The sequence below is a fragment of the Arvicola amphibius genome, chromosome X (genome assembly GCF_903992535.2).
Source record: "Arvicola amphibius chromosome X, mArvAmp1.2, whole genome shotgun sequence".
Taxonomy (NCBI): domain Eukaryota; kingdom Metazoa; phylum Chordata; class Mammalia; order Rodentia; family Cricetidae; genus Arvicola; species Arvicola amphibius.
In genome coordinates, this window is record NC_052065.1 from 46,963,009 (window position 1) to 46,979,527 (window position 16,519).

The 16,519-nt window shown below is 35.3% G+C and overlaps 1 pseudogene; it reads right to left on the bottom strand.

Annotated features, from left to right (window-relative positions):
* The window catches only part of LOC119804233, a 174,191-nt pseudogene that overhangs the window by 92,353 nt on the left and 65,319 nt on the right, over positions 1–16,519 (bottom strand).

Sequence of the window (16,519 nt, forward strand, 5' to 3'; positions counted from 1 at the left end):
TTTGTTACAATCATATATTAAGGAGTAAAGATAATAAAATAAAATTAAAATTTAACAGAGTTAAAAATAAACCATATAAAGGTGGAATATACATAGAGAGTCTGAATTAAGTAAATTATTATAATTGCTTTGGACTTTTTAACTGTTAATGTGAGAACTGCTGAAAAACATTGATTTGTGGGGGCTGCTAAGCTAAACCAATATACATATTTTAAAGGTATTTGACTTCAAAATTTATTCTAAGGTATGTTATTTTGGAAAAGAGAATCTGCTTTTGCTTCCACAGAAGATGAGAACCTGTATATTCCTTCCAGCCTAATGTGGTTTGATCAAGCAAGACCCCATGAAGAGATGGTCGAGGTGGTCCAACATCCGTGACAGCTCCAGGACTGCTGGTTGAGATGGATCAACCACATAGGATGCACCTTGAAAGATATGATTAACATTGCCCCCAATCAGCAGGAAATAGTTTAGAGAACTATGCTCAAAATCACAAATACTGTTTATAAATGTTTGTTTTCATTTAAAGGATGTTGATTATAAATGGTTAATGGTCATAGTCAAGGTCTTTTTAAACTTAGAAAAATGGGATATGATATAGAAATGAATACTTACCTTGGTATGGACATGGTTTATTGATACAAATTTAAGGTCAATTTTGTTATATGTATATTTCTATAGTTGTTTTAGATATTATGTTCATACAACTCATTTAAAATGTAATGCATAATTAAAATTACAGATTAATAGTCATTTACAATAGTCACATTAGTAGTCATGTTAGGCTCTGTAGATATATAAAAATATATTTCAGTTAGATATATAAACTTCAACAATTCAAAGCCATACATAATACAGCATTTAAAAAGTTTTAAGCTTAGACTTTTCTCCACAGTGAGACAGATCTGTTTCTGGCATCACCAATTAGTTCAGAGAGGCTGAGGGGCATTAAAATTTTGTTATGAAATTTGCCTTTAATGTGGCAAGGCTAGCCATTTGGGCAAGAACCTGTTTTTACGTGAATGTATTGATAGTATGCTCTATAAACTGGACATGCAGAACTTACAGAAAAATGACTGCTGAATTTGCCAAAAGAAGGTGAGACAGTCTTTTAGGGTTCCTTCTTCATGGAAGAGTCTGCCAGACATTCTTCAGGACACAGAAGAAAGTGACAAATTGCCAATATAGGCTTACCAGCCTTTCAAATTTTCTGCTTCAAGGAAAAGGCTGCCATATACTATGGAACTGTAGGCTAAAGATGGATGTCTCAACATTACTGAAGAGCTTTGGGTGACTATACAAGCAGCGAGATATCTTTATCAATTCTAGAGTTTTGACAGTTGCTTGCAATGTACTTCCTGTTTACTTAATTAATATTTTCTTCTGGGGGTCTTTGATGGAGTTGAAGACAGATAGTTATAAATTTCCATAGCTATGATAAAGATAAATTAGATACAAAACTATAGACTCACAAAGATAAAATAGATGATAAATATTTTCTTTATTTTTGCCAGATACAAAATAAACTAAATATGGTAATTGAAATTCTTGCTTGATACCTGTTTTGTTATGTCATTTCCTATGTAAAGTTAAAAATTCCTTTTTATTTAGACAGGAAATGGAGATGTTGTGGGATTCCCCTCTGTATGCTAATGAATATATTTTATAATCACTGTTTAATAAAAATAATGCTTGGATTATGGTAGAGCAGAATGTAGCTAGGCAAGAAAACTCAACTGAATGAAAAGAGAAAGAACGTGGAGTTAGGGCAGTTACCATACAGCCACATAAGTAGCTAGATATGAGGTAACAAACCATGAGCCTCATGGTAAAGTATAAGATAATATAAATGAGTTAATTTAAGATGTAAGAGCTAACTAGGAATATTCCTGAGACTTTGATCCAAACAGAGTTGTAATTAATATAATTTTGTGTGATTATTTGGTTCCGGGTGGCTGGGAAACAAAACTACAGTCTCCATTTCTTTTTTATTTAGAAGTCTTATCTTGTTTTTTCAGTTAAATTGTGTTTTCTTGGACCTATCACAGTAGAGTTGCTGGTTTATAGAGGAGCCACATTGTCTTGATTTTTCCTTTTTGTGTTTTAGTTGAGGTATGTAGGAATCTGGAGTTATGAGGTCTAAAGTAATTTTTGCTTTTTTTTTGTGTATGTAGGTATCTAGTCTCAGCTTTGTTGGTTATGTGTTCTGTTCTTTAATTACTGTTCCTCTCTCTAGCTCCTAGCCATGCTATATGTAGCTACTGTGTGGTCCTTGAGTCTCAGCCATATGTTGTAAGTGTGTGGCTCTTGGTAGAAAGCTTTTCTGCAGGAGAATGAGAGTCAGAAAAGGAATGGAGATGGGATAGAAGGAAATACTAAGAGGGATGAAGAAGAAGACTAGGGTGTTCCTGGGTCTACACCAAGAGGCCAAGTCCCAAGTTGATGAAGGTGAACTAAGAAGAGAAGTTCAAATAGTCAGATTGCAGCAGGGATTAAGGTGAAGTCTGGAGAGATCAGAAAGTAGGACAGAATAAGAATGAAGGTTCTTTGCACTCTATGTGGAAATTTATGCATTTTCTTTTAAGGACATGGATTAGAGGCCAACTCTACTTCATATAACCCAGTGAACTACGTGTGCTATGTCTCTGTTTCTATAAAGTAAATTGTGGGTCATTAATATTTAAATAATTCAGTGTGTATTTTTGTATGGGGATTCTATGAAACTGCAACATAGAGACACTTTGTTGCTGTTAGTTTTGTAAGGAGGGGAAGCAAACTGAGATTTTTAGGTAGAATCTCTCATACCAATAATAACTCAGTTTTGTTCAAAATCCCAAAAGATACCTTCTTAGTTTATTTTCTGCTATTGTGAGGAGACACCATTAACAAGCAAATTATAAACAATAAAAACATTTAATTTGGGGATGTTTTTACAGTATCACAGGGTATAGTTATCATCATTACAATGGGCGACATGGCCGCAGGCAGGCATCAAGGTAGATCAGTAGCTAAGACTTTACATCTTAGAGGCAACAACCACAAATCAGAGAGAGAGCTAACAGAATAGTGTGGACTTTTGCAACCTGTAAACACACCTCTAATGACACAAACTCCTCAACCAAACCACAACGCCAACAAGGATAAACCATTCTAATTCTTCTCAAAAATTCTGCCAACTGTGGGCTAATTTATCAAGCACATGAAACTCTGAAGGCCATTCTCTTTCAAAGCAACACAAACATCTAGCCAACTGTGCAAGTACAGCCTATGCAGCCAGCGAATTTTGTTGTGATCTTTAAATTTTTTTACTTTAATTTTTTTTACTTAAAAATATATTGCCATCTTGCATGGTAAATATATACCATACCCATAGTGAATCTTTAAAATACAATTTACGACCTTTATGTCCATTAAATAAGTACTTTCATGTTCACAACAGTTCTTTTTTATTCAGATGTTGTGTTTTTAAGTCAAAATTCCTAATGGTTTTCCTATTTAATGTAGCTTCTTGTTGGAGAATTTAATTCCTTAAGAAATAACTAAAGCCTGTCCTTCCTTCAGGATTTTTATATAGTTCATTTCACAATAGAAAATGTTTAGAGACCATTAAAAGATTGTGCACATTTTCTTTCTCATGACTATGATTGTGAACATTTTTCTTCCTTGTGGACCTATGAAAATTTTCTGATGTTGGAAAGCCACCTAATTTATAGTACTTTATTAAAATAATCAGAAATGGACTCAGGAGTATGGAAATACTTCCCTATTTCAATATTATAATTTTTAAACTGAGTTCCCTAGGATTTAGTCATATAATCTGAAAATATGCTTTGTTGAGGTTATATTGTCACAGTCTCTTTTTCAGTGGATATAATCAAGTTCTCATTGAGATGGCATTCATTAAATAACTAGGATTTTTGCTTCAGATGAGGTGAAATGGATGATGTCATTGGAAACAGGTTTGTTTTTAGAACCTTACTATCTTGCCTACTCACTTATGAGGCTTGCTATAGATCAGCATTCTTATAATTTCTTATATACTTTTAATTTGATTATTTTGTGTGTGTGGTTGTAAATGCACTCATTTGTAGAGGAAGGAGGCCAACGTGCAGTACTCTCCTTCTACAATTTGGTTCCTGGGGGTAAACTCAGTTCCTTAGGCTTGGCAATAAATGACTTTACTTCGCTCAATATTATAACATTTTAATATTGACATTCAAATATGCATTTTCTAAAAAGGAGATGAACGGAAGGAGTTGGTAAGGCTCATGAGAGTGAACTTTTTTATTTTTAGAATCGGATGAGCACTTACTCCTTTGTAAATATTTTCTCTACAGTTTAAAATTTTAATAATAGTTTTCCAGGTCTAATCATATATTTGTTACTTGTAAATACTTTTCATTGGACTCTAACTTACATGTAGAAAATTTCACAGAGAGCTGTCTAGTTTCTTGGTGTCAAAAAAAAAAAAAACAGAGCAAAGTTTTTACCTGTGATAACTATTAAAAGTTCTTAAAATATCAGCTTTTACATAAGAGAATCACCAAGAATCTGTTGAAAGATAATTTACTTTTCAAGACACATAAGAAATAAAGAATTAATAGTAAGATATATCAATGTACTTTTTCGGAAGTTGACAAGTCCTTGGGATGAAATTCAAGTTGCAACACAGCTCAAACTTATTTTTTGTGTGTTTTTCTCTTAGCAGAAATTCCTGGAGCACTGGGAATCTAGGAAAACAATGTAAGATCTGAAAACCCATGCATCAATTTGCTTTTTTCTTAGAATTTTCTTAGGCAGCTATTTGTGAATTCAAAATAAATGAACATCTGAGACTACTCTCTATTTCAACATTATTACACAAAGAATGAATGGAAGCAAAGCAGAGGCCCTTACTTAGTCTCAAAGCTGAGCTACGGTGACAATTTTTAAGCCCAGTTTGAATCGGTATTAACACTGTAACAAAGAAATTTTTAGTATGTTTCAATTCAGTTTTTCGAGTTCAATGGAAATAAGAATAATGTTTTTCAATGGGCCAATGGGATTGTACAAGGTAATAAAAGATGCATTTGTCTTTGAAATTCCCAGATGATTTGTAGGGGTCCTTCTAACTAAATTGTAAAATATGATAAAGAATATTGTATCTCTTCAAAAACTCATTTATGAAATGTGAGGCCCCTTCAGCATGACTGATTCTCTATTCATTAGAGAGCCTTCAAATTTGCTTTTTTGCTATTCTTATCCTTTCTTAAGCAGATAAAATACAGTTTCTGATGAGGAAGTTCAAGTAATCAATATCTATTTACATATTATTTTAAGAGCATTTAAAATAATAAGATGTTATTTTGTTCTAAAATTGTAAAAAAGAAAATAAATTTATCTCATACTATTATATACAAACTTTAGAGCAAATTGATAGAGAAAGCTTTTCAAAAACTTTCTGATAGAGACAAAATCCTTTTTTTCTACTAAGTTTTCTAAAGTTTGTCTAATAGGCAAATACCCAAGTTTTATTCCCAAAGAACAGCTATTCATTTTGGAATATTCACTGACTTCCTCTCCTACATTTCTTTTTGAAAAATGTGTACAAAATATGCTCAACTTATATAATAGTCATTCATTTAAAATATTAGTGGAGTACCTACTTTATAGCAGGTTAGTTGTTACATTCTAGGTAAATCTTGCTGAACAATATCTAAGATCTCTATTTTCATTCATCTTAAAGTTTTTCAGGGACTAGGTTTTTGTGGTTGGTGTAGTTTGTGAAAATGGGAAATAAAATTAATGAAAATTTAAATTTAGGAATGAATAAAGTAGAAGAAGCTGATACATTCTTTGTAGACCCAAATATTATTGATTGTATGACTTGTTTCATAAACATAAAGCAAGATTCATCACAATAATGTTTACATTTATTTGGCATTTATATACCTCTCCACTTACCCTTTTCACTGAATATAAATTTTCAACAACTTTATGCTTGTTTATTATTGCTACTCTTTGTCTTATATTCAGAGAAGTATAATTCAATTTATTAACTTATTTCACTGCAAGGAATAAGAAAAGATTTGAAGATCAGAGAGGTAGCTCAGTGATAAAGGGCCTTTACTACTGTTACAGAGGGCCAAATTTAGTTCCCAGAATTCACATTGATTGTTTTAATACTGACCCCAACCCCAGCAGTATGATATCTGATATTCCCTGTATTCTCTAGAAACTTGCCCTCATTTGCACATAACAATATATCATCCCCCCAAATGCACATAATTAAAACAATAAATACATAATAAAAAAGAAGACTTGGACATGCAGCTTGACTAACTTCATGTGTGTGTTGTGAGTGCTTCTTCATGTGTGTGCATATATATGTATGTATACACACATATAACATACAGACACACCTATATAGATATGTCTATATACATATACACTAGACACATATATGATTTATACACATACATATACATACACACACACACACACACACACACATATATATATATATATGTATATATACATATGATACAAATAAATCATATGAAAAATCCTTTTGATGACAGGCAGTTATTAAAATTTATTTTGGACTAATTTTTAAAATATAAAAATTATGTACCAAGAAATGATAATATATATTATATATGTATATATATTTATAGATGTCTCTGCACATGTGCCCATGTGTGTATGGAGGCCTGGGATGTTATCCACTATTTTTTAAGGAAGGTATATTCAGTGGCCTAGAATTTGCCAAGTAGGCTAAATTAGCAATGCAGGGAGCCCCAGGTATCTGGCTCTTAGCAGATAGATTCCAAATGCTCAACAATGCCTGGTGTGTTTTTGGTTTGTTTTATTTGAAACAACACCTACTATGTGGTTGTGGGTATACTCGAATATGCTATGTAGACTAGGCTGCCAATGAACTTAAGATCAGCCTGCCTCTGCTCTCAAGTGCTGAGATTAAAGGGATACACTGACCATTTCTGGTGCTGGTTTTTTATTTTTAATGTGGGCTCTATGAATCAATCGCAGGTATTGATGCCTATAGGCAAGTAACTTTTGATTGAGCTATCTCCCCAACTCACCACTACACTTTTTAAGGAAATAACATTTGCTTTCATTGAAGATGGTTGAAGCACTAGGCATAGTAAATAGACCACTAGAGGGAGATGGAGCAGAAAATGTAAAGGCTTTAAGGTAAGAAAAATAATTAAATGTTTGTGGAGCAAAATGTTGTATGATTTTCAGGTTGCAAATGAAAATGTTTGAAAGTTCCTGTAAATTTTTTTGGACAGAATAGATAAATCTTCATAAACAGTGTATACTAAGATTAACATCAAAAAAACTAAAAGTCATTAAAGGGAAAGACAAAAATGACTTGGTTTACACCAGAAATGGTCTGTGGGCTACAAAAATAAACAAGAGGTGTGTAAGCAATGGAAACAACAGAAAACTTGTTAGCATAAGCAAGGAATTATACATAGGCATTTTATATTAGGGAGTGATATGGAATAGGGGGAAGCATATATTTAAGACTTAATTTTGATTAGGCAGTTGATTATATATAACAGGTTGGGTGCTGAGGATTGAAGAAAAGCTACACATCAAATACTATTTTAAACCTGAAGGCAGAAGTCACAAAATAATCCCATAATCTAGTTCAGAATTATGAATAATAAAGGGTTATTTATTTACAGGGGGCTTACAGATCACTGTGTTATATAACAGTCCTCTGCATGAACAGGAAATAGGAACAGGGTCTAGCAGCCAGAAGTGAGAGCCAGAAGAAGGATAGAGAGTGAAAGATTTACAGCTGCATTTACAGTATAAGAAACCATGCCCAAGTTGGAGGGTATCTTAAAGACTATTGACTGAAAGAGCAGATTGTGTACCTCCTCCTTTTGTTTAAATAAGAGAGTTCCAAGCCCAAAACAAGTTTATATACACTAGGAACAAATTTCAAGTATAAGATTAGAATTACAACAAGCATAAACAATATTAATCAAGAAATATACGATAAATGTTTTAATAAAAATTTTATCCTAAGGAGTCTTAGTCTTGTTTTGGAAATGGCATGGATAGATCATAGAAGGATAGTAACTATGACTATCTAATCTTCAACCCAATTGAAGGCCTGAGAAGGGAGATAGTATTACTTGAGTATGGAGGAAGTGCAAATCAAGCAGCTTCCCAAGTGAGCATTATATGATGGAGACAATTAGCAACCTGAACAGTCACCCAAAGTCTCATTTGCAACGTTAAAACAACCAACTTTGACTAAGGGCAGTGGATGAGGTATGGGCAGTTCCTTGCCCAAAGACCAATTGTGCCAAGAAGAAAACAAACTCCAAATGGAGTGTCTTTGGTGCTCAACATTCTCTCAGAAGTACATTGGTGCTGCCAGAAGCAATCATGTCACATGTCAGCAGAACCCTACATTATTTAAATTTCAATGTTCTTGAGATCCATGAAGTGGTTGAAGATTACTTATCTATACAGAATGCAGTCTTATTGTATCTAAAGAATGTAATTGATCTGGCTGTAAGTACAACAAACATAAACAACTATTGACCTATAATATTTACTATCTGTATAATTTAAAGACAAAAACTTCATGTCAAAATATTAAATAATATGGAAATAAATGTGAAACAAATGAGGACAAAGACCTCAAAATGTAAACAATGTAAAAATATTTTGGCCAGAGGTAAGATTAATATATAATGCCATATGAAAATATATTCTAAAAGTTGTATCAGTATACAAAATGTCCTAAACAGAGGTAGAATCATGCATATATATATATACATACATATATATATATATATGTGTGTGTGTGTGTGTGTGTATGTGTGTGCATGTATATATATACATATGTGTGTATGTATATATACATATATGTGTGTATATATGTATATATATATAATGAAAAAAATAACTTTGCATCTGTATGCAAATATTGTAAAACAAAAATAGCAAATATAATTTGAACTTGCATCAATATACAAAAAATATACCAATGTAATTATCCATATTACCCACTATTTTTAATCCCTTTCTTTGAGAACAAACATAGTTTTCACCCCAATACTCTATACAAGTAATAATCAACAACCCCTAAACAGTGTTCCCAACTCTCAGAACAAACATTTTTGGATGAGGGCATCATCCTCTAAATTGCTTCCCTCTGTCATGGGGGCAATATTCTCTTAATGGGATCCTACAAAAGTAAAGTGATGGTTAAGTTTCAAAATTACTGTCTAGTATAGTTACAAATGATTTCCAAGCAATTGGTAGGGTTTTTCCCCCCCAAAGTTCTTATTTAGAGTTCTGGCCAGAATGTCATGAGAAGGTGCACAATTTAAGCAGCTGGAACCCCAAAAGATGGTCTTATAGAAGCACTTTCAGCATCATGATGTCATCTCAACCAGGTGGAGATGTTGTTGTGGGACCCCATCTTCTTCCTAGATGCTCCAAAGATTACTGAAGAAAAAGAATCTGTAGGAAAATATATTGTTCATGGTGGAAAACTTAAACATTGTTCATATAACAAACATTCAATGAAGAATAGTTATAGACCAAAATAGATATGGAGAAAGTAATTTTTTTTAAAAAGTCTTCCTTCTTTCCCATACAAGATGGCTCCCAATATGAGACCAAAAGCTCTGAGTGTTTCCTTTTAACAACACTCTTGGATTTAGAGAAGCACAGAGCCATTGTTCAACTCCAAAACCAGCTCTATATATTCAAATATATATAAATGTATATGTATTATCTGATTATTTGACCTCATCACTCATCTTTCTTTTTCCAGATGATTTTAGTAGATATTTTTCCTTCTGTCATCATTCAAACATCCAGGGTCTCTTGAATTTTTGAAGATGTGTATTTTCCTATAAAATATAAGAGCAGAACTCTCTGCCCCAAGCCTATATGCTTTCCTTATCACCTGAATGGTTGTCACCATTGAGGATTAGCTATCCTTTCTTCTTTTCTAGTGGTTTCTACTTTTCTAAACAATTTTTTTATAATTTTGGTGGTGTCCATAGTATTTTCTTCTCCTGTAGAAACAAGAGAAAAAACCCCTTCTCCAATGTAGCCAATCTCCTGGTTTCCATTGTGAGGCTAAACACATTCTTGAAATACACTGGTTGATTCAATTAAGAAGTTTTTTCCATTATCAAATGCCTTCTTCTGCTCTTGTTCTGGACCATTGTATGTCTTTATTTGTGCAGGAGTGCTCCATGATGGCCATAACATCTAATTATGATTACTGAATCAGCTTTTACTGAACTCAAGGCAGTTGCCCATTGAAAACCAGCATATGTGTCTACGGTTGGTGTACATATTTTAATTTTCCAACAGTTTGAAAATGGAACACATTCTTCTGCCAGATTTCATTCACTGCTAGTACCCTTTGGGTTACTCCCTGCAGGCAATGATGTTTGGTTATATAAAGAGCAAGTTAAAACATCCCTTTATTGTCTCCATAGCTTTGTTGCCATGTAATAGGAAACTCTTTCTTTAAACCTTTGCTATTGACATGATATTTTAATGAAATTCAGAGGCCCTGAAACATACTTCCAATCAATAATGCATAAATTTCTGCATTACCTTTTGCTACAGGAACCTGGCAGACCCATATGACATTGGTTGTGTGTTATGTATATAGGACAAAGCCTATCCTCATTATATCTTGCACCTGGACTAAATAATGATGCGAATTCTGTATATCTGGTATAAATTAATCAGTTTCAATATGGAAACAATTCTTTCTTTATGTTGTTAAATCAGTAACTACATTGAAAATTTCTTTAAAATCCCTTAGTACCATAAGAATAGCATATAATTCTGCCTTCTGTACAGAATTATATGGGCTTTGATTCTCCTTACTTAATTCTTCTCATTTGTATTTTGCCTTCCCTGATTATTTGCATCAATATAAAATTTACAGGGTCCAGTTATTGGTGCAATCACATACAATTTGATAAAGAATCCAAGAGAAGTTCTCTTATAAGGTTAAGTCTATTGATTTTGTGATAATTGCTATAAATTTCTCCCCCCAAAATTAGCACAAGCCCTTTTCCAGGGTTTATTGTCTTCCCATAACTTTTTTATTTCATCAGCAGTAAAAGGAACTATTTCTGCTGGATCTATACCTGCTAATTGACAAAATCTTAATTTACATTTTATAATTAATTCAGAGACATTTCTCACATAAATTTTTAATTTTTTACTTATTTTATGTGGCAGAAAGGTCCATTCTAAGATAATATTGTCTCTTTACATTAAAATTCCTGTAGGAAAAATTCTGGAAGGCAATATAACTAGAATATAATTAAGATTTGTATTCACCCTTTCCACATGTGATTCATGTAATTTCTCCTCAAGAATTGTCAATTCCTTTTCTGCTTCAGCTGTTAATTCTCTGGGACTATTTAAGTCATTATCACCATCTAAATTTTTATTTAAATGAACTACTAAGTCAGGAGTTGTCATAGACTGGGGATGTCTCCCAATAATTTTTTTTTTTTTTGGTTTTTCGAGACAGGGTTTCTTCTGTGGCTTTGGAGCCTGTCCTGGAACTAGCTCTTGTAGACCAGGCTGGTCCTCAAACTCACTCAGAAATGCTGCCTGCCCTCTGCCTCCCGAGTGCTGGGATTAAAGGCGTGCGCCACCATCACCCGGCTCTCCCAATAATATTTGAAAGTCATTAGAAGTCTGGATCCAGTCTCTCCTAATTTGTGCCTTTTGTATTATAATCTTCTTCAAACCTATTTTGTAACATAGGTTTAATTAACAATATCTCCTCTTTGAATCTTTCAAGGAACAATTTGTAATCCCCCATTTAGGGAAAACATTCTTTACTTCTTCAAGAATCCTTTCTAAAGTAGCTGTATTTGAATTAGAACAAACAAAATGTCTTCCACGAAATAGTAGAGTATAGACTCTAGGACACTGCTTTATGTATTATTTCCAATGGCTGCCTGACAATGGTATTGCTATAAGGTGGGGCTATTGAGAAATCCCTTGGGGAAGATGAGCTCCATTAATATCTTCTATTAGGCTGAGAATTATTATAAGTAGGTACTGTGAAGGCAAACTTACCTTTATCTTTTTCTTATAAAGATATAGTGAAGAAAGAATCATTTAAATCAATAGCTATGAGAGGTCATCCCTTTGGTAACAGAGAAGACAGAGGAATTCCAGAATGTAGAAGAGCCCACAGGTTGAATTACCTTTTTGATAGCTCTAAGATCTGTCACCATTTTCCATTTTCCAGATTTCTTTTTAACAACAAATACAGGAGAATTCCAAGAACTGGCAGATTCTTCAATATGTTGAACATCTAGTTGCTCTTGTACCAGCTATTTTAAAGCCTGCAGCTTTTCTTCAACTCAAGGCCACTGTTTAACCCATATTGGTTTCTCAGTTAACCATTTTAAAAGCAGAGCCATCATTACCTCTGAAGGTTTATGTTCTTGTACAGCCTGAATGGCTGGTGACCATTTTCTATAATATCTTATAATACCTTTCCCAGAAACATAAGTTTTTAGGACTGCAGGAATGTTAATCTGGGTATTCCATTGCTGCAATAGGTCACAACCCCACAAGTTCACTGCCACTATTAGCTGTATAGGGCCTCAGTCTCTTTCTGTCCTTCTTGCTCTGGCATTCAACCCATTTCATGCTCTTGCTTACCTGAGACAGGGGTCCAATCTTAGGAACTGAACATTTATACATCTTGAACAGGCCATTTCAAATGCCAAGATGCTGGAGTTATGATACTAAACATCCACACCCATTTCTAGTAAGCCTTCAATAAAATGCCATTTATACATACTCTTAGCTTTGCGTCTTTGAAATTTTATAGAAGTATGCCAGAATATACATTTTCTAGTGCTACTGGAGTAGTTTTTGACTCATCCTCTACTTTTATTCCATCATTCAGATCAGTACATTTTTATAGTATGCATTTAATTTTTAAATTTTCTTGGTGTAGACATGTTCTCACAGTAACTGGGAATGAATTGACCATGTTTGTCATGGAAAGCTGCAGGAGGCTCCCCACTGTATTTCCTGATGTTAATGGGTTGCCTCTGATGGAGGACTCTCATTGGTTAATAAGGAAATTGCCTTGGGTTTTTGATAGGGCAGGATTTAGATAGGTGGAGTAGACAGAACAGAATGCTGGAAAGAAGGGAAGTGAGGCAGATGCCTCAGGCAGTCGCCATGACTCTCCTCTCCTAGATGGATGCAGGCTAGAATCTTCCTGGTAAAACACCACCTTGTGGTGCTACACAGATTATTACAAATGGGTTAAGCAATATGTGATAGTTAGCCAGAAAGGGGCTGGAGCTAATGGGCCAGGCAGTGTTTATAAGAATACAGTTTCCGTATAATTATTTTGGGTAAAGATAGCCAGGCGGCCAGGAGCTTGGTGGCTGGAAATGGGCCCGCAGCTCTCACTACAAATGGCGCCCAGACGTGGATAACTGAATCCACAGAAATCTTGAGAAAGCTTGGGAAAGAATAGAGTAAAGCATGTCTTCTTGGTAGCAACAATTTCTCAGGTCTGCTCTGCTTGCATGAGGTAAGCAAGCGCTCTCATCTAAGAGAGGCTTCCTGACTCATCTTTAGCTGCAAAACCCTGTAGCTCTTTAAGAGGTCCTACCACAAAACACTTAAATAATGTTAATAAAATTAGCTAATATGAGGCTGAAACTAATGGGCCAGGCAGTGTTTAAATTAATACAATTTGTGTGTTGTTATTTCAGGGCATAAGCTAGCCAGGCAGCTGGGAGCCTGGCAGCAGGAACACAGCCGGCTGCTCCCCACTACATGCCTCCACTGTCTTTTGTTGACCTACCTTCATTGGTGCAATGTTGGTCTTTGCCACACCTCCTATATATACCTGAAAGCTGAGTCCTCCTATTCCTGCCATTCCCAGAGGATACAGAATTCTTAGGAATTCCTCGTCTACAATCAATTCTCAAATATCCTATTCTACCACAATTAAAACATTTGGTATTTTGATGTCTTCTCTTACCATTGGAAATTGCTTCTCCTACCCAAGCTTTATTACCATAGTCAAGTGTGTTGACATTCATTGTAGGCAAGACCCATTCATCCATGGGTGCTGATCTGATGTTTAAAGGCCCAAGGATCCTTTTGCTTTCTAGGTTGATATTCTCATAAGCCAAAAATCAATTATTATATGTCTATCTTCTAGGTCAGTTACCCCTATTTGTACAGTTTTTATTAGTCTTTGTAAAGAGTCACTAAAAGGTTCTCTCTGATCCTGCTTAATCCTAAGATATGATTCAACTTATTTCCTAGTTCCTGAATCCTGTCCCAAGCCTTTAAAGCTGCTGTGATACATAAGGACAAGTTGTATTCATCATAAAGAGCTTGATCCTGAGAATCAGAGTAAGTCCCTCATATAGAATTTGATTTAGGGAAATCTCAAGTCCTTTTGCTTTTTTCTGTTGTTCTCTAATTTTATATTCTTCCTAAAACAGCACCTCCAAAACAACTGTGGTGCACTTTCTAGGAATGCTTAGATTAACTGAGTCTTGTCTTGTGGTATTGCTTTTTGACTGGAAGCCCAAATTTTGACCATTTCCATAACAAAGAATAAATGTAGTCCATAAGCTACAACTGCTTGTTTAATTTACTTTAGATCAGTCATACATATGGCCTCCCATGAATATTCTTTGACAACCTTAGAGTATTTGGGGCTAAATATTCTTTCTGATGTTATCATCAGAAAGAAAGACAGAGCTCTGGGGAAACTATCCTGGAGTTTTTAACATACTAATGAGGCTAAATTTTGTCTTTGTACCTTTTGTCCCTGGTCATCAATTTTGATAAATTCCTCAATCTTTTCAAATCTATTTACTACCTTCTTTGGTACAGCCTAGATCTCCTATCCAGTGTTCTGTTCTAATGCCCTCATTGAGGATTCCAAGTATGAAGTCTGTCCATAGAGATAATGTCTCATCTTTGGACATAATCTTCATAGCATGCATATTACCTTCCTGGAGAGACATTTTATCATTCAATCTGTCATACCCATTTGACAGAGTCTGATTAATACATTCAACAGGACAGATTCTCTCAAATAATGTTTCAGTATCCACTGTCATTGACTGGATTTTATGTGCCAAATCAGCTGTATCCTTCTCCAGAGTGCCAAAAAAGTACCTCAGTTGACTGAATTTTTTATTTAAATTGTTCATATCATTCATCAGAATACCAACCTCTACTTTTAGAAGCTTGCTATCAGTCTGTAAAGACTATCATTTCTAAAAAAAAAAACTAATTCTTAGTCCTATTATCAAACCATATTTTAAGGCAAAATTATTGAGGACAAGACTAATCCCCAGAATCAAAACTAGTGATGTAGGAGGGAAATCATATAAGTCTTGTAAAACCTTGTACATACTGTAATTAAAGAGGATATTGATCACATGTTCCATCAGTCCTATTCCAACTGGACTTGGTGATCTCCCATTAGTTCTGTCCCACCGTCTCAGTGGGTGAATGCACCCCTCACGGTCCTGACTTTCTTTCTCATGTTCTCCCTCCTGCTCCTCATCAAGACCTTGGGAGCTCAGTCCGGTGCTCCAATGTGGGGCTCTGTCTCTATCTATCTCCATCCATCGCCAGGTGAAGGTTCTATGGTGATATGCAAGATATTCATGAGTATGGCTATAGGATCTGACCTTTTCTGGCTCCCCCTCCTCAGCTGCCCAAGGAATTAGCTGGGGGCATCTCCCTGGATACCTGGGATCCCCTCTAGAGTCAAGTCTCTTGACAACCCTAAGATGGCTCCCTTAATTAAGATATATGCTTCTCTGCTCCCATATCCACCCTTACCAAACTGGACTCTCTGAATGTGGCTGACAGTGGAGGCTGACTGAGAAACCAAGGACAATAGCGATGGGCTTGGACTCTACAGCATGGACAGGCTCTGTGTGAGCCTTGACAGTTTGATTGCTCACCTTCCTGGACCTGGGGGAGTTGGGAGGACCTTGGACTTAACATAGTGAAGGGAACCCTGATGGCTCTTTGGCCTGGCAAGGGAGGGAGGGAGTGGGGGTATGGGTGAAAGGGAGGGGAGGGAAAGGGGAGGAGGAGGGGAGGAGATGGAAATTTTTAATAAAAAACAAGAGGCTATTGAAACCCTGAATGGTTATGTTTCCCAACATATACTTTTAAAGAGACCAAACAGCTGGCTCAGACTAGGGAAGCCTGCTTATCACCTGAGTTTCCATGGTGCATGCTATCATGAGGCAAGCAGTGGGGTGCACCGGGAGTTGAAAGTTCTCCGAGGCATATGAGAAAATATAAAGAACCACAGCCAATCTGTAGCAAGAAAGGCCCTTGCATGGGAATTCTATATCCAAATAAACTGCTGACTCTGCAAACAGGCTGTGGATGAGGCAGGCTGAGGAAGGAGTCGTGCTGAGCTGGGTGCCTGCTATGAGCCTGGCAGAGGACATGTGGGCAAATAGAG